At 45.3% G+C, this 24,822-nt stretch overlaps 1 protein-coding gene across 1 annotated transcript in view; it reads right to left on the bottom strand.

Moving 5' to 3' along the window:
- LOC138266582 (UDP-GalNAc:beta-1,3-N-acetylgalactosaminyltransferase 1-like) overlaps window positions 1–24,822 on the bottom strand; it is a 172,842-nt gene that overhangs the window by 62,366 nt on the left and 85,654 nt on the right. The gene's annotated exons all lie outside the window — the stretch shown is intronic.

The following is a 24,822-nucleotide window of genomic DNA, read 5'->3' as shown; positions in this document are numbered from 1 at the left end:
AGTGTAGGACAGGATTGCTGTTTCAAACTGAGTTTGCGCCTGGTGGCCCCCCCCCCTGCACGTAAGAGCTCAGCTGTAACAGCTTTGAGCTCCTCTGGTGCAGGTTCAACCCACATTTTGGAGTGGAATCCTCACTGGAAGTTTGAGCAGGGAGTAAGGTTTTACCATGCCTGCCTTTCATTATAGGAGTCTCCTGGGCCATTGTTCAAAGCTCCAAGGCTCCCTACTCCCTTTGCCTTTTGCACTGCTGCATGGGTCTCCAACTCCACTTTAGCCCAAGCTGAAGTCTTCAAGTCACTAGCTAGCAGACACTCTACAGGTAGATCAGCGCATACTACAACCTTCTTAGGGCCAGTAACCCCTCCAGCTAAAGTCAACAACTGCCATGGGATGGCACTGAGTGTTGTTGTGAGCATCAGTAACTTTGTACGTGTGACAAGGTAGGTGTTGTTCAGGTGATACCAGTTTTTCAGTCACCATGGTGACCCTGGCCCCTGGGTCCCTTTAGGCCTCAACCTCAACATGATTTAGCAAGGGATGCTGCCTGTACTTATCCATATTAAGGGGACAAGCAAGTAGGGTTGCAAGGTCAATGCCACACTCAGAGACCAACACAGCTTCTGTGGTCTCTCCGACTAGCCCAGAGCCCACTACAGTCCCCAAGGTGGGCCCAGCTACTCTTTTGGACTGACTACTGCTACCACTATTGTGGCTACTGCTAGTGGCATTAGGGGTAGAAGTGGTAGTAGCAGTGGTAGGAGGCTTGGTGCTTTTCTTAGGACAGGTGCTGTCACCTTCCCTATGGTGGTTTTGTCTACAGATGTAGCACCAAGGTTTCTTGAAGGCAAAGGAAGAGGACTTAGACCCACCCCCAGAAGAGTTTTGTGGGCCTGGTGAAAACTTTTTCTTTTTGTTTGTCCTCACCCTTGTCCTGACTCTTACCAGAATCTTTCTTCTTGTGATAATCCTTTGGGAGCCTCCCTGCCCACCCTGGTGCAGGACCCATTTGTCTGCCTTCTTTCCCAATTCTTGGGGAGAGGTCAGATCAGAGTCCATCCGGTAATGATGCAGCTAATCAGAAATGCAATAGTTAAAACTGCGCTCTCTTAAAATTAGATTGTACAAACCCTGATTGTCACTCACTTTGACTCCACGCAACCAGCCTTTCAGAGTTTAACACAGCTGTCCACAAACTCTATCCAATCCTTGCAGGACTCCTTTTTAGTCTCCCGGAACTTAATTCTATACTGTTCTGTGGCTAGCCCAAACCCATCTAAGAGTGCAGTCTTTAAGTGCTTGGAAATCATCTGAATCTTCTTCTCTGGCATTGAGGGGTTTGTCTCTGCCTTTGTCAGAGGAGGGGGGCCACAGGATTGCTTCCCACTGTCTCTGAGGGACCCTCTGTACCTTACAGGACCTCTCTAAGGCAGTGAACCACTTGTGGATGTCATCTCCCACGTTCTAAGGTAGGACTCTTACTCAGGTTCCTAGAGTCATAGGACTCCTCCCTGACCTTGGTGTCCGTGAAGTGACTGTTGCTGCCACCATGGAGAAATAGCCCAAAATCTTGTCTCTCCCTCTCCACTGCTAGGGCCTCCCTATCTTGGGCTAACTGCTGCTACAGTCTCCGTTTGGCCTCCTGCAACCTCAGCTTTCTAAGTTCCCTGTCTAGAGAATCTTCCCCTGAGTTGGAGTGGTGGGTCCCATCAGACACAGATTAAACATGGGTGTTGACAGATGAGGACTTATCCCTCCTCCTGGGGACTCTCTGAACCAACACCCTAGGAGTAAAAGTGGGCCTACATGAGTGATTCCCCCTCCCCCTTCACTACCTGTAGTGCTCCTTACAGGGCCGTGGTGTACCCAAGATTCCTCCTGGCCCTCCTCAGTTTAGCCTATATCTACCCTAAGATTGGAGGGTCAGCATCTACCTCCTCCCCCCTCCCCCCCCCCTGCCTACCTGAGTTTTCCTGGTCACCCTGGAGTAGTAATACCAGAAGTAGACTTGTTAGGATTTCTCCTTCTGTTCAGCTTCTTGGAAGCATACATCTCCCTCAACTCCTGAAAAGTACAGCTCTCATACCGAGTCTTGGACCTGGGTTGTGTGTTCCACTGAAGACATGCTTCTTAGAGTGTTGTGGGTGCACCTACCTACTCTAAGTGACTAGTCTACCAAAAAGGCTGGAGAAAGGGCTATGCCAGACCACCAACTTACCCAAACTAGGAGACTAGTTAATGAGCCCGATTACTAAATGCAGTGTGTTCCTAAAGACTAGTAGTGGACTTTCCTGTAGAAAGTTACTAGTGCCAAAGTGGTAAGGCAATTGCAATTTTCTTATCCCACCGCTGCACCACCAATGTAGGACGCTGGCCTGGTGTGTGATATATACCTTTGGTGTAGGAAGAACTATCAGAGAAAAAGAATAGAAAAACTAATGGTGAAATTGTAGGTTACCCGTTACAAAATATATCTGAGTCAATTGCTATGCTAATGTAGTTCTCAAGGCACTGTTCTGTATACCTTCTGTGGTAAATGAACTTATGCAGAGAAATGAAAAACAATTATTCACAGCTTGTTAGAACTGTTGTGCAGGGATAAAACAAAAAAAAACACACTCTGCATCTTCTATTACAGATCTTGCAGATATCTGCACTGGATTTGTGCAGTTCACACAAAATACTCAAGAAGATGCACAAGAATCTTTGATGGTCATGATAAGTATTTTAGAAGAAGAGATGGGACCTATTGGTGACCTCTTTGGACTAAGTTACTCCGGTCAGTATGACTGCGAAACTTGTTCCTTTTCTTCAAAGGCAGAAATAGATTCAGAATGATTTATCTACCTAACACTACCAGATTCTAAGACTGTCAGTTTTGAAAGTTGTGTGAAGATGCTTCACAAAATAATAAATGCATGAAATGCAACTCAGACCTCCTCTCAGGTTTGAGCATGAGAAAAACTTGGAAGTGTACCATCTTAACGCTACAACGATGCAAAGCAGATGGAACTGAATTGGAAGCTGAAATTACAAATTTTAAAGCAGGACAAATCTCAATGTGTAGTAAAGAACAAGTTACTTACCTTTGGTAACCAATTATCTGGTAGAGACATTCTAGTTGAAGATTCCTTACCTTAAAATTTCCCCCAGGTGCCAGACTGGATCTGGAGATTTTTTTTGAGCAGTACCCTTGCCCGCCGTCAGATGGCATCGGTCGACTCTTATATAGGCGCCATCCCGGCATGCTGACTTCAGTTTCTTTTCAAGACTTTCCACGCCAGTAGCACAGAGCCATGAAGAACACTGAGAATGGTGCACCAGAACTAGGGCCCTGAATAGGGAATCCCTGTCTCTAGAAATCAGTTCACAGTGTGCCGAGGATGGGCAGGTTGGTAAGGAATCTGCAACTAGAATATGTTTCTACCAGATAATTTGTGATTACAGGAAAGTAACTAGTTCATCTGATAGAGATTTCTAGTTGCAGCTTCCACACCCTAGAATAGATACCCAAGCAACAGCATCCACGGCGGTGGGCTGCAAACCAAGATCATACAAAAAAGTACTGCAGGACCAAACAGCCAAAATAATGGTCTCTGAGGACCTGACTGTCTGGGCAGTAATGCTATGTGAACGAGTGCAGAGACACCCACATTGCTGCCTGGCAGATGTCCTAGACTGGGACTCCGCGTTCTAACGCTGTGGTTGCACCAGCTGCTCTGGTGGAAGGAGCGCGCAAACCCTCGGGGGTTGCTTCTTTGCCAAAGAGTAGAACATCTTTATGCAGAGGACAACCCATTGTGTGATGGTCGGCTTCAGCACCACCTGCCTTTCTTAACACCCATATATCCTACAAAGAGTTGATCATCACACCCAGAAATCTTTAGTATGATTGAGATAGAACGCCAACACTCTTTTTGGATCCAGACAATGGAGTGTCTCCTCTTTATGAGAAGGATGTGGAGGTAATTAAAAAGTAGGCAAAGGCATGGATTGGCCTACGTGAAGGAAGAAAGGAGGCCCTGGTATGGAGCACCACTTTGTCAGGATGTACAGATGGAAATGGAGGCTTCGAAGAAAGAGCTTGAAGCTCACTCACTATGGGAGCAGAGGTGATGGCAATGAAGAAAGAAGTTTTTAGTGTGAGGAGTTGCAAAGACCAATATGTAGTGGCTCAAAAGTGGCACACAAGGTATGCAAGAACCAGGTTCAAATCCCACTGGGGCATTATAAACAGTGTAGGGGGAAACAAAATCAAGAATCCCTTAAGGAACCTTCCAACAATGGAAGACTAACAAGAAAGGTTGATCTGGCAGTCTTGACAAAGGCCGAGATAGCAGATATGTAGCATTTAAGGGTGCCCAAAGCAGAGCCCAGCTGGGCAAGAGCGAGGATGAAGAGCAGCACCTCAGACAGAGGTGCTGAAAGGGAAGCAACAGACTTGTTGGTAACACTATGCCACAAATTTGTGCCAACAACAGATGTATACTGTTTTGATGGAGGGACGCCTGGCTGCCAAGATAAAAAATGCTGACTTCAGGCGGAAGGTCAAAAGCTGTCAACTGCTGCCTCTCAAACTCTACACAAGGAGGCGGAGATTGGACAGGTTCAGGTTGCGAACTGTCCCCCACTGCTGCAACAGAAGATCTTCCTGAAGGGGCAGTCTGATCAGAGGATCCGTGGCCATGCTCAGGAGCTCGCGATACCATACTCTTCTTGCCCAGTCCAGAGCCACAAGGATTACTTGGGCCTGGTCGCTCTTGATCTTCTTCAGAACTCTGGGAAGAAGAGGTATTGGCGGGAAGGCTGAAAGTAGGCCCGAGTTCCACTTGAGATGAAAAGCGTTGCTGAGCCAGTGCTGCCTTGGAAACTCCAGCATGCAAAACGGCAGACATTGCCCATTTTCTGTTGAGACGAACAGATCTAACCAAGGCTATCCCCACTGCTGAAAAAGACCTTGCACCACCTCCGGATGGAGACCCCATTCGTGATAGACTATGCATCGATGGCCGAGTTCGTCTGTTCTGGTGTTCAGAGAGCCCGTCAGACGTTGAACCACTAGGGATATGCCCTGATATTCCAGCGATGTCCAGAGGCGCAGAGCTTCTTGACAAAGGGTCCACGACCCCACTCCGCCCTGCTTGTTGCAGTACCACATGGTAGTGGTGTTATCCATGAACACCTGCACCACTTTCGCTTTAATAGAGGGAAAGAATGCTTTCAATGCAAGCCTAATTGTCCAGAGCTCCAGTAGATTGATGTGGAGCTCGGACTCTGCCAGAAACCAGCATCCTCTGATCTCACCCTCCCTCATCTGGCTGCCCTATCCCAGGAGAGGTGCATCTGTCACTACTGTGAGATCTGACTGGGGATGGAAGAGGGATCTGCAGTTGACCCAATCTCGATTAGAAAGCCACCACTGTAGATTTTGCGCAGTTCCCTCTGAGCTCTGGACCAAGTCTGAGAGGTTCCCCTGATGCTGCAGCCACTGGTGGAGAAGTGTGGCTCAATGGTTAGAGCGGCAGACCCTGAAGCAGAGATCTGACTCAAGACCAGGGTTCAAGTCCCGCTTCGGCAGGTCTTGGGCTCAATTCCCCTTGACCAGATAATTCTCGCCTCGGTGCCTAATCTAATTCATGGATCCCACTCTGCAACTCTGGGCAATAGCTTGCTTAATCGCCACAACGGTCCCAACAGCGCTTGGATGCCTGGCTTCACCCTGGGGGTGCTCAGGAGTGGGCGCCTCACAGGGAAAAGCCAGGAGGGGTTCCATAGTGGTATGAGTACAGCGCCTTGAGACCCTAACGGGTGAGTAGTGCGCTATACAAGTGCTAATTTACATTTACTGAAACTTCAGGTCCTACTGTAGAGCCCAAATATGCCATCTGGCATGTGTGACCAGCAGGATGCAGGAGTCCATGAGACCCAGCATCCTCAGAGTCAGTCATTCTCACCAAAATCCAGGATAGAGGCTGAAACATCGGTATCATTGCCTGAATATCCTGGACTCGCTTTTAGGGAGGATAGGCCCGAAACTGCACTGTGTCCCAAACAGCTCAGATGAAACGGAACGTTTGAAAGAGAGCCAGGCGTGACTGCTGCACGTTTACAGTGAACCCCAGCAAATGCAGGAGGGTTGCCATAGTCTGAAGGAGGAAGGCGACTGACTGGGGCTTGCTCGCTTTAAACAGCCAATTGTGGAGGTAGGGGAAGACAAACCCATGACCTGCGCGGATGAGCTGCGACCACTGCCATCCCTTTGGTGAACATATGAGGTGCTCTGGTAAGGCTGAAAAGGAGCACGGTAAATTTAAAGTGTTCGTAACCTACCACAAATCATAAGTAACACCTGTGAGCAGGCAGGACGGCTATGTATAGAAGTAGGCAATCTGCAAGTCCAATGCTATCATCCAGACTCCAGGGTCCAAGGCAGACAGGACTTGAGCCAGGGTTATCATTTTGAACTTCTCCTTCCTGAGGAAGAGATCGAATGCCCGGTCTAGAATAGGACAAAGGCCCTTGTCCTTTTTGGGTACCTGAAAGTAGGGAGAATAACATACGTGACCGATTTCTGGCACAGGGACCCTCTCTAGGGCTCCCTTGGCCAAGAGAGCCATGACTTCCTCTTGGAGAAGTGCCAAATGATCCTCTGGTAGACAGTCATAAGATGGTGGCAGGGTGGAGGGGTAGTCTCAAAGGGGAGGAAGTAGCCTCTTCAGACTATTTGCAAAACCCACATGTCCATCGTGATGGATTCCCAGTGGGGCAGGTGATGGCGAATCCTGCCTCCAACTGGTCCTGGATGGAGCAACAGCAGCAGGGGCGGTGGTGGATGGGGCTGTGAGGCCTGCATGGCTCAGTGGCTGGCAGGGAAGGGTTGGGTGCCCCTTCCATAGCCAGAAAAGGGGCACAAAGTGGACTGATCCAGTCTCTTTGATTGCCTATCCAGGGGTGCGTACGGAAATGCGCCAGATGAAGAAGCCTGGATGACCAGGCTCTCAGGCGTAGGGGGTGTTGAGTCAGGAATTTAAGGCGGTAGGCAACTGTCCTGTTCACAGGCACCCCTGTGCTGGGTCTGGACCAGGTACCCAGTAGAACATCAGTGAGGGCTTCATTAAAACTTATAAGGGGTTCCGAAGTGGAAGTCCCAGGCTGAAACACCTCAGTCAGGAGGTTAGTCCTGACTGCCACAGAAGGTTGCTCGGGACCGAGGACCTCAGCTGCCCTTCTTACCACCATAGAATACGACGCTCCCTCCTCAATAGCCACAGCAGAGGGAGAAAGCATGCCAGCATCTGGGGAAGTATCCAGACAGCTTGCCTCGCCCAATTCCTGTACCCAGTCCATCTCAGGGTATTCTAGCTGGTATCCTAAAAGGGTCCAGCATCCCCTCCAAACTTTCCCCGTACCAGTTCCCATAAGACACAAGGTTCCGGATACGACATGGGGTGAGTAGACCCCATAGAAGATTGATCCGTTGTCGAACAACATTGTTCTGGCTCCAGATCATCAGGGATAAGTATTGGGTCGATTGTGGGCCCAACAGACGTCGGGAGCATCAACGTCTTTTCCGGCACCGGCGAAGGCTGCGTTGGCACGACCAGCGTCGGCACAGATCCTGAGGGGCTATCTCTAGCCAGGGCCGAAGCCAGCGGCGCGGAACCATAGGGGCCCCTTTCTGAGCCCACAGGGCCCAAAGTTGTCCCAGGGGTAGGTTGGTCTGCCCAAAAATGAGGCGCATTGCCTCAAAGAATTCCTTAAGTTGGGTAGGGGTGGTTCCAGCTCCTGGGAACTCAGGGAGGCCCACAGCTGACCCAGAAGCAGGTTCCAAGGAAAGAGCCTACAGTGCAGAGTTCTTCCCGAGTCGCATTGGCCAAGCAACAGGGTGAAGTCAAAGAACGTTTGGCTTTCTTCAACTACTTGTGACCCGAATTTCCCAAGGACTTGGAATGGGATGAAGAAGAATGGTGATGACCCTGCAATCGGTCTCGAGTCTTTCCTCTCAAGAGTGACTGGGAGCGATGCGGAGTCGAGTGCCAGGCTGCCATGAGCTTTAGGGACCGCTCCCTCAAAGCGTTCAGGTTCATGGCATGGTACGTGAAGAACGATTTTGGGTTGTGGTGGCGTTCCGCACCTAGTGTGTTTGTGGTGTCTGGATCGGTCACCGACATCATGCAGTGACAGGAGCCACATGGCTTAAATCCGGTCTTCTTGACATCCTTGAGGCACCAAAAAGTAGTCAAAAAAATTCAACAAAACGTTGAAGTCAGTAAAAAAAAAACGACAGAGGGTAGCCCACCCTGGGTCTGCGCTTAGGCTGGCATGGAAAGAAAATAAATCGAGGTCCGCGTGGCAGGGTGGGGGCTATATATGCCCGCAACGTCATCGCAGAGACCATAACGACGAACGCGGAGTCAACTGACACCACCTGAGGCACCGGATCCAGCCTGCCTGCAGGAAAATTCTAAGGTAAGGAATCTGTAACTAGAAGTCAGAAACATATATCTGCACAGCCATTATTTTCCATGAGGGAGTGTTATATCAGGCTATTATACCATCTACATAAAGAATGCAACTGGATGGACAGAGTGTAGTGATAGTAAACGTACAATTAAGCAGAGATTACTATATAAATTACCAAATTCTTACCTTCTGTTTCTTGAATCAAAGTTCCAAGGTTCTACAGGAGAAACTGAATAGTACATATATGGGACTTTTAAAAGTAAAACATAAGGCATCATACGGCCTAACAAAGGTGATGCCTTTCTAAGGGATTATAAATGTTGAAATATTCTTCCTCTTGGACGGAAATCGGAGACATAGTACTAAAATCTTTGCTGTCGAAATGGCAAAATAATTTATCCCTTTCTAGATTGACAGGGATAGCACTGTGCTAATCATATGCTATAAAAACATACATTTGAGGTGAACAGACTTAGATTGTCGCTCCCACCCCACACATCACCCTGAAACTATCTGGACAGCAGTTTAAGTGACCAGGCCACTATTTTTGAAAATTTAGTGAAGATTTGTCAAACGGCGCCAAAGTTATAGTAAAAAGAAAAAACACATCATCTGTAGGAACTAAGTTCTAACATCACACATGCTCGCGCACACACACCCCACACACATGCACGCGTGCACACAGAGAGCAAGGTTAGGTGGAGAGCAAGGTTGGATTGGCTTGGATGGTATTTTACCAATCCAAAGCTGTAACACTGTGCTCGGAGTGGTAAAAGGCTTTTGTCATTTTGCAGCTCTGCCTGGATGGCACTGTCATAACCCTATGCTTAAAGTCTTTGCTGTCGAAATGGCAAAATAATTTATCCCTTTCTAGATTGGCACGGATAGCACTGTGCTAATCATATGCTATAAAAACATACATTTGAGGTGAACAGACTTAGATTGTCGCTGGTGTTGTAGGGTGCTCTATAAAGGAGCTGCTCTACACTTAACCCTTTCGCTACCAGGCCTTTTCCCCTCAGGTGCCAGGCCTTTTTTGGGCTATTTGGGGCAGTTTGCGCTTAGGCCCTCATAACTTTTTGTCCACATAAGCTACCCACGAAAATTTGCGTCCTTTTCTTCCAACATCCTAGGGATTCTAGAGGTACCCAGACTTTGTGGGTTCCCCTGAAGGATACCAAGGAATTAGCCAAAATACAGCGAAAATGACGTTTAAAAAAAAAAAAAAAGAAATATGGGAAAAAGGGTTGCAGAAGAAGGCTTGTGGGTTTTCCCCTGAAAATGGCATCAAGAAAGAGTTTGCGCTGCTAAAATCACCATCTTACAAGCTTTCAGGAACAGGCAGACTTGAATAAAAAAAAACACGTTTTTGGCATATTGCTGGGACATACCCCATTTTTACTATTTTATGTGCTTTCAGCCTCCTTTCAGTCAGTGACCGTGTAAGGAAATGCCTCCTTGGCATGGTTACCCCCTAACGTTTTGCCTTTGCTGATGCTAAGTTTTGATTGAAAGTGTGCAGGGACCCAGCTAACCAGGCCCCAGCACCAGTGTTCTTTCCCTAAACTGTACCTGTGTCTCCACAATTGGCACAGCCCTGGCACTCAGATAAGTCCCATGTAACTGGTACCCCTGGTACCAAGGACCCTATTGCCAGGGAAGGTCTCTAAAGGGCTGCAGCATGTCTTACGCCACCCTGGGGACCCCTCACTCAGCACATGCAGACTGCCTCACAGCTTGTGTGTGCTGGTGGGGAGAAAAAGACTAAGTCGACATGGCACTCCCCTCAGAGTGCCATGCCAACCTCACACTGCCTGTGGCATAGGTACCCCTCTAGCAGGCTTTACAGCCCTAAGGCAGGGTGCACTATAATACAGGTGAGGGCATATGTGCATGAGCACTATGCCCCTACAGTGTCTAAGCAAAACCTTAGACATTGTAAGTGCAGGGTAGCCATAAGAGTATGTGGTCTGGGAGTTTGTCAAACACGAACTCCACAGTTCCATAATGGCTACACTGAAATCTGGGAAGTTTGGAATCAAACTTCTCAGCACAATAAATGCACACTGATGCCAGTGTGCAATGTATTGTAAAATGCATCCAGGGGGCATCTTAGAGATGCCCCCTGAATACCAATCTGACATCTAGTGTGGGCTGACCAGTTTCAGCCAGCCTGCCACACACCAGATATGTTGCTGGCCACATGGGGAGAGTGCCTTGGTCACTCTGTGGCCAGGAACAAAGCCTTTACTGGGTGGAGGTGCTTCTCATCCCCCCCCCTTGCAGGAACTGTAACACCTGGTGGTGAGCCTCAAATTCTCACCCCTTTTGTTACAGCGCCCCAGGGCATCCCAGCTAGTGGAGATGCCCGCCCCTCGGGCCACTGCCCCACTTTTGGCAGCAAGGCTGGAGGAGATAATGAGAAAAACAAGGAGGAGTCACCCACCAGTCAGGACAGCCCCTAAGGTGTCCTGAGCTGAAGTGACCCCTGCCTTTAGAAATCCTCCATGTGAGTTTTGGAGGATTCCCCCAATAGGATTAGGGCTGTGTCCCTCTACCCACAGGAAGGAGGCACAAAGAGAGTGTAGCCACCCTCCAGAACAGTAGCCATTGGCTACTGCCCTCCCAGACCTAAACACACCCCTAAATTTAGTATTTAGGGGCACCCTAGAACCCAGGAAATCAGAATCCTGCAACCTGAAGAAACAAGAAAGACTTCTGACCTACAAGCCTACAGAGAAGACGGAAGACGACAACTGCTTTGGCCCCAGCCCTCCCGGACTGTCTCCTGACTCGAAAAACTGCAACCAGCGACGCATCAGACAGGGACCAGCAACCTCTGAAGCCTCAGAGGACTGCCCTGGACTAAAGGACCAAGAAACTCCTGTGAGCAGCGGCCCTACTCAAAACCAGCAACTTCTTTGCAACAAAGAAGCAACTTCCAAAGACTTCACTTTTCCTGCCGGAAGCATGAGACTACACACACTGCACCTGACGGCCCCTGTTCAAGATCCAGAGAACAAACACCACAGGGAGGACTCCCCGGCGACTGCGAGCTGTGAGTAGCCAGAGACGATCCCGCGGAAACCCCCAAAGCGACGCCTGCAGAGAGAATCCAGAGGCTCCCCCTGACCACGACTACCTGTAACAAGGGACCCGACGTCTGGAACCAGCACTGCACCCGCAGCCCCCAGGACCTGAAGGGACCGAACCTCAGCGCAGGAGTGACCCCCAGGCGACCCTCTGCCTACCCCAGGTGGTGGCTGTCCCGAGAAGCTCCCCCTGTGCCTGCCTGCACCGCTAGAGTGACCGTGCACTGCACCCGGCCTCCCCTGTGTTGCTGAGGTTGTGTTTTGTATGCCTACTTTTGTCCCCCCCCCCCCCCAGTGCTCTACAAAACCCCCCTGGTCTGCCCACCGAGGACACAGGTACTTACCTGCTGGCAGACTGGAACCGGAGCACCCCTGTTCTCCATAGGCGCCTATGTGTTTTAGGCACCTCTTTGACCTCTGCACCTGACAGGCCCTGAGCTGCTGGTGTGCTAACTTTGGGGTTGCCCTGAACCCCCAACGGTGGGCTGCCTATGGCCAGGAACTGAGACTTGTAAGTGTCTACTTACCTCACAAAGTGACCTTTGCTTACGTCCCCAGGTACTGTTGATTTTTCCACTGTGTCCACTTTCAAAATAGCTTATTGCCATTTTAACAAAGACTGTATATGATATTACTTTTATTCAAATGTCCTAAGTAACCTTTGTGAAGTACCTTGCATTTTATGTGTTTACTTCAAATCTTGAACCTGTGGTCCTTAAAATAAACTAAGAAAATATATTTTTCTATATAAAAACCTATTGGCCTGGATTAAGTCTTGAGTGTGAGTTCCTAATTTATTGCCTGTGTGTGTACAACAAATGCTTAACACTACCCTCTGATAAGCCTACTGCTCGAAAACACTATCACAAAATAAAGCATTAGAATTATCTAATTTTGACACTATCTTACCTCTAAGGGGAACGCTTGGACTCTGTGCACACTATTTCTTACTTTAAAACAGTATATACAGAGCCAACTTCCTACAGACAGAATTGGGTGTGAAACCAATGCTGGATCCCAGAAAGCTAAACATTTCTGGAAAGTAGGCAAAATTCTGAATTCAGCAAGGGGTAATTTGTGTAGATCCAACAAGGGTTTCCAACAGAAAATAACAGCTACATTTTTTTTAAAAAAATACTGAAATTGAGGTAAAAAAAAAAAAAAAAAAAAAAAAAATTCTCAACGTTTTACTCTGACTTTTTCCTGCGATGTTAGATTTTCGAAAGCAATATACTGTTAAGTCTGCTGGACTCTTCTGGTTGCGGGGATATATAGGGCTTGTAGGTTCATCAAGGACCCTAGGTACCCAGAGCCAATAAATGAGCTGCACCTTGCAATGGGTTTTCATTCTATATCGGGTATACAGCAATACATTTGCTGAAATATAAAGAGTGAAAAACAGGTATCAGGAAAACCTTTGTATTTCCAAAATGGGCACAAGATAAGGTATTGAGAAGCAGTGGTTATTTGCACATCTCTGAATTCCGGGGTGCCCATACTAGCATGTGAATTACGGGGCATTTCTCAAACGGACATCTTTTTTTACACACTGTCTTACATTTGGATGAAAAAAAATGTGACAAAGACAAGGGGCAATAACACTTGTGTTTGCTATTCTGTGTTCCCCCAAGTCTCCAGATAAAAATGGTACCTCACTTGCGTGGGTAGGCCTAATGCTCACAACAGGAAACGCAACATGGTCACATCACAGTTTTACACTGAAATCGGATGTGTTTTTTGCCAAGTGCCTAGCTGTAGATTTTGGGCTCTAGCTCAGCCGGCACCTAGGGAAACCTAACTAACCTGTGCATTTTTTTAAACCAGACACCTAGGGGAATCCAAAATGGGGTGACTTGTGAGGCTCTCACCAGGTTCTGTTACCCAGAATCCTTTGCAAACCTCAAAATTTGGCCAAAAAACACTTCACTTTTTCCTCACATTTTGGTGACATAACGTTCTGGAATCTGAGAGGAGTCACAAATTTCCTTCCACCCAGCATTCCCCCAAGTCTCCCAATAAAAATGGTACCTCACTTGTGTGGGTAGGCCTAGTGCCCGCGAAAGGAAAGGCCCCAAAACACTATCTGGAAACATCAAAATTATCAAATACAAAACTACCTGTTTTTGTGGGGGCGCGAAGATCACCTGTGTTTTTCGTCCTGGGCTCAGAAGCCATCTAGGGAAACCTACCAAACCCAGACAGTTCTGAAAACTCAACACTCATGAGGGAGTCCAAGGAGGTGTGACTTGCGTGGATCCCCCAATGTTTTCTCACAAAGAATCCTTAGCAAACATCAAATTTAACTTAAAAACAAATCACATTTTTCCCCACATTTCTGTGTGGGATCACCGCACCGGGACAAATTTCCTACCACCCAACGTTACACTCAGTCTCCTTGTAAAAATGATACCTCACTTGTGTAGGTGGGCCAAGTGACTGTGACAGGGAAGAGCCAAAAACATGTCAAAATTGAGGTGGAACCAAAAGCTTGTCCAAAAGAGCAGTTTGAAAAAAAAAAAAATGAAAAAAAACATTTTTAGCTTGACAAGTGCAGCAGGATTTTTATCGGCATAGATGAGACAATGCTGGGTGGTAGGAATTTTGTGGATTTCTGCAGATTCCGAAAGGTTCCATCACAAAAATGTGGGAAAAATGTGTGATTTCCAGCAAAGTTGGAGGTTTGCAGGCATTGTGGGTAAGAAAATGGTGCGGGTACATGTGGACTGGACTCACCCAGATGTTTAGTTTTCAGATGTGTCTAGGTCTTGTGGATTTTTCTACATGGCAGCGTCCCAAAGTCCAAAAAGTACAGCCCTCACCATTCCAAGTGGGACGATTTTGAGAGTTAGCCAAGCTCTCATGGCCCAGATGTAAAACAAAAACCCAAAATAATCAATAGTCCTTTTGCTTGCCATGGGATAAGATGTTTTAGTGTGCGGGGGAGAGCTGAAAGACTGTTACCCCTTCAGTTGGGGTGGGGGCATAACCAGGCCCATACTGGCTGGTAGCCACCACCCCACTATTTTGGGGTGTGGATCGGGGGTAATTGCCCCATCTGCATCCTAGTGGGCAGAACAACTTTGGCCCCATTTATTTGGGGTGGGGTATGGCCATACCTGACCCTCTTATTTTGAAAAAGAAACCTTCCCTGGTCTCTGGTGGGCTTTCTGCCCCTCTTGGGGGCAGATGGGCCTTCCAAAAGTAGGCCGATCTGCCCCCAATTGGGGGGGGGGGGGGGGGGGGGGCGGATATGCCAACAGTAATGTGTTCTCATAGGAAGTGACCCTTGCCAAAAAATAAAACACACACACATCAATCCCTGGTGCCTAAGTGGTTTCTGCTCCCCACGGGGGCAGATTGGCCTAACAGATCTAGGCCGATCTGCCCCTAAGGGGATCAGAAAACGCCTAAAATAAATTCCCCCCCGGTGTCTAGGGTATTTCTACCCCCTGTGGGGGGCAGAAATGGCCTAAAATTAATTTGGCCCTGTGGGGAGCGGCCCTCCTCATGTCAGTAACAAAAAAAGCCCCTGGTGCCTAGTGGTTGATTGGCCTACTAAAAATAGGCCGATCTGCATCCTAGGGGGGCAGAAATGGCCTAAAAGTAACGTACCAATACGCACTCACCTTCTCAGCTAGTGAAGCATATTGGAGCAAATACATTACTAAAGTATGGTGTGGTAGCGCACTGTCATGTAGCAATATCTCCATTGAAATGGATACTAAATTTGCAAAGGCATATAGTTTTCGTCATATAGCATCTATACAGCACACAAAGGATAATGTTTGGTTATCGGGGTTCAGTGAATATTTTACATTAGCACATCTCCAAGTCAAAGTGTCTTAGTTTGTTCCTATTAAAATCTTAGTTTCCCTCTCACTTCATAATTATAAAGAAGCTTCATTTGCACTTTTCTACTTTGAAATATTTGTAGTTCATTTTTAAGTACTTGAATTTTCTTGTGCGTTAGAAAAAATTACGTGCTACAGCCTTTCCTGTCACACCAGCAAAATTGTCAGATAATTTAACTACGTTTCATTTTCTTTTTTAAACGCATGCCATTTTCCTTTAACCCCTTTGGTGCTCATGGTGGAACAGTTCCGTCATGAGCAGCAGTGGTTGTATGGAGTGGACATAACCCTAATGTCCTCTGCACACGACCCTCAAATCCCTCTTCTGTTTGTCCCCAACCATGCAAATAAAAATAGCCACAGTCTTTTTACACGGAGACCCCTAGGGATCTGTGGGGTGCAACTATAATGCTATTATCTATTGTGATGTTCATAATATAGCTACTTTTGATGACACAGATACCCTATTACAGGAATTGTTTCAAAGCACAACACCAATGTGTCTTCGATTTAAGACAGGGGACAGTACGGAAGGTCTTAAGATGAAGTTTGTCAGATTGGAACGATTGAAAAAACAAGAACTATCCAGATGTTGGGAAACCACGATCTTACACAAGTATACTGAGATCAAACAGATCCCTAGGGGTCTCCGTGTAGTTATTTTCCCCCTCTTTTGAGGACTTATGTCTGGATCTTCTCGGTGTGGGAACAACTTTTGGTAACTTATTTTAGTACGAAGGATATCTTAGTAAGGGATGCAGTAGACAAGAGAAACAAATTACTACAACAAATACATAAGTTAGAACAGGAAATCAGGGACGTTAACCTGCCCGAAGTTGCTATTTAGATCTTGGTGGATGGAATACTCTGTCAAAAACCTGATGGATATCCCATCCCACATATTACGATCTCCACAGGATATAATGGGATCATAATACGACAGCTAGGATATCCGTCATGTTTGTGACAGAGTATTTCCCTCCGAAAAGCTATGTCAGGCCCATAGTGCCTAATGTTAAAAGAAATTGAGAGGGCACTTAATTGATTTGCTTGATCTACAAATTTATGCACGTGATTCAATTGCAAATGACTAGAAATATTCAATTTTGCCCTGTGTATTCACAATGCGCTTTGTCTGCATATTTACTTCAAAATGTAGCAATGATTCCAGAGCTTCGATCAATTTTGCAGCTTGAGTTAAGTGCTTTGTATAACAGATTATTTTTATTCCATCAATTTGTGAGAGTGGGGATGTATTTTTAAAAAGTGTGTTGTATATTGTAAAATTTGCCTCTGCTGCACCTTGAAAAATATTATGTCAAAAAGTCAGTGTGGTTTAGCCAGGGAGTTTCATCGCAGACCGCAACTTCTTACACACCAGTTACTTACATCGTCTGGAGGTGGCGAATTGCAGCATGACACACACTATAAATTTATATTCTATGATGATTAGTTCCGTCGTCGTTTTGGTGCTTTATTCAGTTAAATCTACTCCAGGATCTTATGTGACTCTTATTAGCACTTCTCTAACAGAATATATGCTACTTCTCACCTTATGTGCCAGCCAGAGTTCATCCCCTATTCCAGTCTGCCATGTTCCACACCATAAATCGTAAAACCATAATAAGACTAAAAACTGGTAGATGACTTCAAAGGCATTCTCCTTGACTGGTTCCCTGGTCAGCAGAACATCCTCCTCCCGTCAATTACCATTGTTGGAATCAAAGCTGTCCTGTCCCACAATGCTCAATTAAATCACTCCTCACCAAACTCTTACATCGGATTGAAGCAGGGGGTATGCTTCTAGATACAAGCCGACAAAACACAGATGGTTTTAAATCTCCCAAAGAATCCTAAGGCAAACCCGACAAGCTGTCAATTAATTCACTCACTTATTAATTATCTAAACGTATAGTCTTGATTTGATGGTGAATATTTGATAACTTTTTTAAATAAGAATTGGCAAAACCAACAGGTCTGACATGGTCTTTGTCAGTGACGACTTTAATATGATTTTTGTCGAACTTTAGTACTGTGGAAACTGCTGGAAGATCGCCAATTTTAAAAAAATAGCTATGAGCAAAAAACCAAACTTTTGGGTGCTCGAAAACCACAGATTGCAATAATATTTACTGGCATTTAAAAGAACTATTTTGTATGTGGACACTCTTCGTGAAAGAGTAGAATGCAATCATCACAATGAAGTTAGCCAGTGGCTGAAGTGGGCTGACCCACGCTGTGGAATAGAAGTGTGAATGACAACAACAGAGCAACGGATGAAGAGAGCCCGCAGAAAGACCCTAAAAAGATTGAGATATTTTGGATTACTGGTTGAGGATGGTGAAAACTTACTCAAGCAGCAAACATAATCCTTTTCAGGGTGAGACACAAGGAAACCCCAAATTAAGCTGTGCTCAACCCTCTGGTAGCTTGGCACAGAGTAGCCAGGCTTCACTCAGAGACAATGTGTAAAGAGTAAAGTATTCATGCAGCACTTCAAAGTAAAATACAACACACAAATAAATTCCACACCAATTTAGAAAAATAGAATAAAAATGTAATAAATAAATCAAGATCAAAATGACAAAAACAAAAACCTGTAAACCTGAGGTATGCAATTTTAAAGATTTATGTGACCATATTTCCAAAAAGCACAAGGTGCCACTCACATCTTTCTGTTTGTTCAAGATGGGGAGAAAGTCACAAGTGCAGGTTGACCGTGATGGAGTGCCGGTTCGATACAGGGAACTGGTTATACCTTCTAAAACGTTTCTTCGTAGTCCAGGTCCACGAGTCCCGTTTGCTGTGGAGGTGTCCCCAAGGAGCAGGGAAGCGTAGCAGACAGTTTTCATATAGTATGAAGAGAAGGTCTGGTGATGCAGATGCTCATCGGTGTAGTGCAAAGGTCCTGTTGTGTTTGCGAACGGGTGGGCTCGATCTTTGCGGTGACACTCCCGCGAGTGGTCTATGCTGCAGAACAAAGAGTCGGGTTGAGGGAACTTTGCATTGGTGGGCAGTGAGAGCGACAAGGCTTAGGCACCAACAAGCCTGCTCGCAAAGAGCCCAAAAACTTCAATTCAGTTCCACTGAGGCCAAGGTCCAGGATCTGAGTGGCACCATTTGGGGTTCAGCGGCGGACTCGTGCTGGATCTGGGTGCTGGTTCAGAAAGTCTGGTATGTCCTGTGGCTTTGAACAGGGGGCCAGCAGATTAACCCAGTGAGTCATTCTGGGGGTAATGGATTCAGGTGCAGGCCCAATCCCTCTGACTCAGACAGGAAGGCAGCAATGCAGAAGTCCAGCAGGGAGTCAGTCCAGCAGAGCTGCAGACCTTTCTGGAAGAGTCTCCCCAGGTCTGGAAGTGTACTGATGAGTTAGTGCCCAAAGTCCAATATTTAAACATGGTGCCTCCTTTGAAGTGGAAGAAACTTCTAGAGGTTTCCCTTTGAAGTGCTGAGGTTTCCTGCCTCTCCTGCTCTGGTTACAGACTAACTACAGGGGTATGCAGCCCTTTGTGCGGAGGCAGGAAACAGACTATTCCAGTGTATACGGGGCTGGGCTTCTCTCCTCCCACCTATCCTGCCAGTAATGGCCCATCCACTCACACCTAAGCTCCCCATTGTGTGCCGCTGTTGAGGAGAAATACAAAAAGCACGTCTGTCAACTACACCCAGTGAACCTGAGACAGACTTCAGGCACTAAATGGCCAAGGCAGAAAAAAAAAAACATTTCTAAAAGTGGCATTTTCGAAATTGTGATTTAAACTCTAACTTACCGTAAGGTAGGATTTTTCATTACGATTCAAAAGACATCAAGCACAAACTGATTACCAGTCCCAATTTGGACATTACAGCTTATTAAATGTAATAATTAAACCTAAGGTTATCCTCTGGAAGAGGTACGTCTTGCATTAGTGAAAAACTGATTTGAGAGTTTTCACTACCAGGACACTTAACACTTAAAAATATATGTCCAACATTTTAAATACATTGCATACTGCCCCTTGGGCTGTCCAGGGCCTACCTCATATGTGACTTATAGTGTAAAAAAAGAAGGAGGCGTAGGACTTGCAAAAATGGGTTATTTTGCCAGGTCAAAATGGCAGTTTAAACCTGCACACACAGGCTGCAATGGCAGGTCTGAGACACGTTTAAAAGGGCTACATAAGTGGGTAGCACAATAAGTGCTGCAGCACCACTAGTAGCATTTAATTTACAGGCTGGGGTGCACATAGTACCACATTACTAGGGACCTACAAGTAAATGAAATTTGCCAACTGGGTATAAGCCAATTTTACCATGTTTTAAGGACAAAGCATAAGCACTTTAGCCACAAGTAGTGGGCAAATGTGCAAAGTCCTAAGGCCAATAAAAACAAATTCACCAAAAATAGGAGGTGTGAAGATAAGAAGCCTGGGGATGAACCTGCAGAAAGGGTCAAGTCCAGCATATATAATTATAGTAAAATCAGACCCAATAACCCCAACAAACCAGAGATCTATTAACATCTACAGCATCCATCTCCATGCCGTGGGTTCCAGACACGGGCCCATGTTCTAATACACCTAGGGTCTTTTTGAAAGCTAGCCACTCATATCCATCAAATGCTTTCACTGGATGTTCTGTTACACAAAGAAACAAGTTGAAGTTTCTTTCAGCTTAAGATATTTTACCATACACCTGGCCCCATCTAAACATTCCCCATATGGAATTCTTGCATTCAATCAAGACTTAACTATGAGAACTCTGTGTGTTTGGCTACAGGAGAAAAGCTGCTAGATTATTTGCAGTTACGTCATAATGCTGATGCACAACTTGTGGCTCGTTTATTTAGAAAAGACCATATTTCCAGAGCTTCCGGGGCCAGCTCTGGCTAAAACAAAACCGTTATTTTTCTATGCATGTCTATAGCTCATAGGTATACAAAACTAATAGATGGAATGCTTGCATTAATCTCAGCCACTGGTAATCACTCAGGCCATATCGAAATCCATTGTTAATTTGTCTTAACCCTAGTTCAATGGGAAAAGTTCAGCATGAACTTCCAGGCTAGGTCTTTCCTGAACCGGAACACAAGCAGACCAGGACTTGTTTTGCTCTTATTAGAGCTTATCAGCCTGGTATAGTTTGGTTCCAGTCACAATGTATGCAAGGGACGTACGTCTGAGCATACCAGGCCCACTTAGGACGACACACTAAATATACAGTTATGGTTGGAATTCTTCAATTAATCTCTACCATTGGTAATTACTCTGGGCCCTATCCCAGGCTATCGTATTTTGTGCAGCTTGCCACCTCAGTTTGACCCACCCATATGAAAATCAGGTTTGAGCATAAGGCCAGGTATGAAAACTCAAATGAAGTCTTGCTGGTACGTCCACATAAGCTGACCAACCTCACTGCACAGGCGGCAGCACCAATGTATGATTTCCTCACTAATTACAAGTTAACACCGGGCGGTGCAAGTATCCCTTGCGAAGGATAGGCCGCAGCACAAGACTTACCAACAAAGAACAAGAAAAGCACATTTGCGGCAAACGCAGCAGCTTCCTACGCTGTCTGCGTCAGAGCAAATAAGCAGCATAGCTGTGTGCTGCACTTTCACCTAAACAAACCCTTTCTATGCACGTTTTCAGAAATATAAATCCATCAACTACTGTAAAAAAAGAAAAAAAAAAAAGAAAAGAAAAAGCTTATGGTCTCAGTACCAGATTGAGGGGCGCAGGGGTATAATGTTTTATTTAAGTGTATTTTATTTAGCATAAACAAGCTTCAGTTAACATGACTAGGCCTGGTCAGCATGCATCGACATTCATTTTACACTGAGGGAAAGAAAATGTGAATTGAATTTACATAAACAAGTTTCCCACGTGCATAGGTTTCATTTTCATTTCAGAAATAAGCTAAATAGAATGTATTTCGTAGTGCAGTTTATTTGACAAGCTCAAATGCATTAATTTGTGTTTCTTGGGAAGAAAGTCATGTACAGAAGGTTTCTGTATTTGTCAGGGTTCTTTACCAGTGTTTTCTCTAGGAATCGCTCCTTCAGTTGTACAGTACATTGTTTTTATTTGTTGCACAAATATGGGTATTGCCTTTATTTCCTATGCATGCATTATAATCATGTATTAAAATAGATGTTCCTAAATGTTTCTTATTTGGTTTACCATATTTTCTTGAAAAGCTACTGGTTCATGTGAATGTAACATTATTAGTACAGCCCTATTAGGTCAGATTTCACTTAGTTGAGAGTGTGGCTTTTGCTGCCTACAACCTGCCAAATGTGCTTTTTTGGGGAGATGCACCAGGCTTTTTGCTTTCCGCAAGTCAGTCTGTCTATACTTAAACTTTTCTTGCCTTGCAAAGTGAGCAGTCTCTACGTAAATCTGCATGCTCATTTATACTACGATTTATTGCTTACATTCTCTTAAGCAGACTCCGTGTTAGTTTGTCTATTGATTTCTACCTAGAGTTCCTTGACTTTTCAACTGACCAGATTCTGTGGTAGTCCTCTTGCTGAACTATTGTGTGGTGCTGGCTATTTGCTTGTTTTAGATAGTTACCTTATGTTGAGTCTTTCACATTTACATTATTTGATGAGTTATTGATGGGGATTTGAATGTGACTATTTTTTTGCTTTCATTAATGATTCTAAAATGTGAATAAACCTTTATGGTTTTGCCATTCGATTTTGCCTTAGGAAGATTTCTTGTATCTGCACACTGCCATTGTCGTATGAAACTCAAATAGCCAAGGACCTGCATCTCTACACTTTTCATGTATTTATTAAAAAGGCTGCCAGGAGGACTGGAAGCTAGAGTAGTAAGGGAATCATTGAAAGCAGGGTGAATTCCATGGCAGGAGGTGGATACTATGCTTCATTTAAGATATATCAGAGGAGGGATGAATGCTGAAACAGGGAACAGGCTCCCACAAGGGTGGGTGTGAAAGCAGTTAGATGCTTTACTTTGGGTAAGGGTCAATAACAGAGTCTCGGGGGGGGGGGGGGTGGATGCTGGGGTAAGAGATGTTCTAAGTGATATGGTGGTTGCTGTGGCCTGGCACATGATATGCTATGCCATTACAACTGATTCTGGAGTTCCAAGGATGGTGTATAGTGCTGCAGCACTAGAGAAATCTGCTGTCTGAAGTAGCCACAGGCAGGAATCCAACCTCGTGAAATCATAGAGGTTTTTATTTTTGGCCTCCCTGGACAAACTGCACATGCCTTAACCCTTGTCCCTTTTGATATCACTCAACTTTGGCCGAGTTTTGCTGAGTGCTCAAGATGAACAGGTTAGGAACCTGTGTATCAATATTGAGATGCTTAACGTCTACAAAGGTTTCTGGATGCAAAAACTGATTCTGAGAATCTGCCTTTCCACCAGATTCTTAAGACTGGAGGTGTAAGAGCTTGCATTCCTACACGGCTAGAGCATGTAAATACCATTCACCTTGTCTTGTCTGAGGCTGTATTGGAATAAATTTAGTCTGCTTAAAACAATTGTAGTGAAAATAGTGTTAGGACTGCAGAAATCAGATATTATGCGAGGATAGAAGCCCCTTTCACTAGCTCAAAGTCAGACAGATGATCCACATTAAAACTGACAGTTGTATTTATGAGGCATTCTACAAAAGTGGCCCCACCTTTCTGTGGAGTGGAGTCAGTGGTGGTGGGGGTGGTCAAGGAGTCTAATTAATGCAGAATATGTACAACTCACAACAAACAACGAACAAGCAGTGTTATTTATTTACATAAGATATACTATTTGCCTTTCTGGTTGCCAAGGCTTACACAGGAATTCAGCAATCCATTTAAGAGGCTTGGTAGAAGGTGCGGAGACGATGTTTAATGTGAATACCTTAAACAACTTGCACAAAATGTCTACGCATTCTCAAACAAGACCTGGATGGCACTCAAATCTTACAGCTGGGTTTCTAAGACAGGGAGAAGGAGTACAGCTGACTGAAACAGGCCAGCCTCGGGACTCTCCCTACCCTTCACCCAAGAAGAAACAACCATTGGACTTGTTGTGAAGAGGTTCCAGCAGATTTTGCAAGCACTGCATAAAGATACAGGATTTCATAAATGTGGAACTAGAAAAGAAGAGTATTAATGCTAGCTTCCCCTCCTGAATACATTGTGTAATAGTGGGCAAACTGCTTTATTTCCTGTGCACAATTTCCATATCTGCAATTTTTGGTAGTGTTTAGAACATTTAAATGCACTACTGGGTGCTATGTAGTAACTAAACATTTACATTTACTAAAGATAGACGGGTCAGGCTATAGTGAATTAATTTAGGACTGATCAAATTCTTATTGGTCGGGCCGTTTTTTGCTAGGGCAACAGAGTAAAATACTCCGTTACCCCTGTGGAGGTCCCAACTGCCAAATCTAGACATCTGTCAGGCCAACAGACATTTCTAGCATTCACAGGAATCACTGTTAAGACCGTTCTTGCAAATGCACTGCAACTTTGCCCCATAGCTCCATCAACCATGATGGACCCATATAGCAAAGTTAGCAATTCATTTTTATTTTGCAATACAAAACCCGAAGAGTGTGTTTTTGCATTTTAAAATATAAAAAACAGTGCCCTCCTCACCATAGGAGGCATCTCCTGCGGCAGGGCGGGCGGGGGAGGGGGGACACATTTATTATTTAAACTGCCCCTTACTGCCAGGGTTTGCCTGGCAGAGACAGGCAGTTACAAAAAAAAAAAAAAAGCAGCTATATGTCCACTATATGTCCAATAATCTTAACTGGGCAAAAGGAAATACAGAAAATTCTCTGAATTCCCTAAATCCGTCTGCCACTAGAGAGATTTTGCCACGGCAGGGATGGAGAAGTCTGCGCCATGGTCAAACTATGGTACAATTGCTTTTAAATTTCTCGAGCAGACTACAATGTTGACGGTAAGCACATTCTGTCGCCGTTGCAACAGAGTATGTTTACCATCAATATTTCAATCAAGCATTCAGGCTCCACCAAGTTAAATAGCTGAAGAGGCTATGCTAAGGAGCCCCAGTTCACAAACATGTGTCAAAATACAACAAACGATTCGATTTTTGTTAAAAACAAACTCCGGACTTGTTCATGTCAGACCAGTTATCCAAGGTATGTGTGACGCAAAGGCAAGTAGTCAATGCTTTTAACAAGTGCTACAACTGGCCTTGGAAACAGAGGATCCATGCACTTCTGTGAGCTTACTTGAACTGCCAAGAACCTCTTTTTTAGATTTCCAATTTCTCATTGTAGTAAGGTGAAACCATAAATCTTAATCTTAGATTGTGTTATTGGGGGGGGGGGGGGGCAAAACATCAAGATAATGCAGCACGTTCATCACTCACAATAAACAGCATAGTAAGTGTTATTCTTTTATAGAAAGATAAAATACTTTCACTATTATGCTCAAGAAT

The sequence above is a fragment of the Pleurodeles waltl genome, chromosome 11 (genome assembly GCF_031143425.1).
Source record: "Pleurodeles waltl isolate 20211129_DDA chromosome 11, aPleWal1.hap1.20221129, whole genome shotgun sequence".
Taxonomy (NCBI): Eukaryota; Metazoa; Chordata; class Amphibia; order Caudata; family Salamandridae; genus Pleurodeles; species Pleurodeles waltl.
This window is presented reverse-complemented; position numbering and strand designations above follow the sequence as displayed.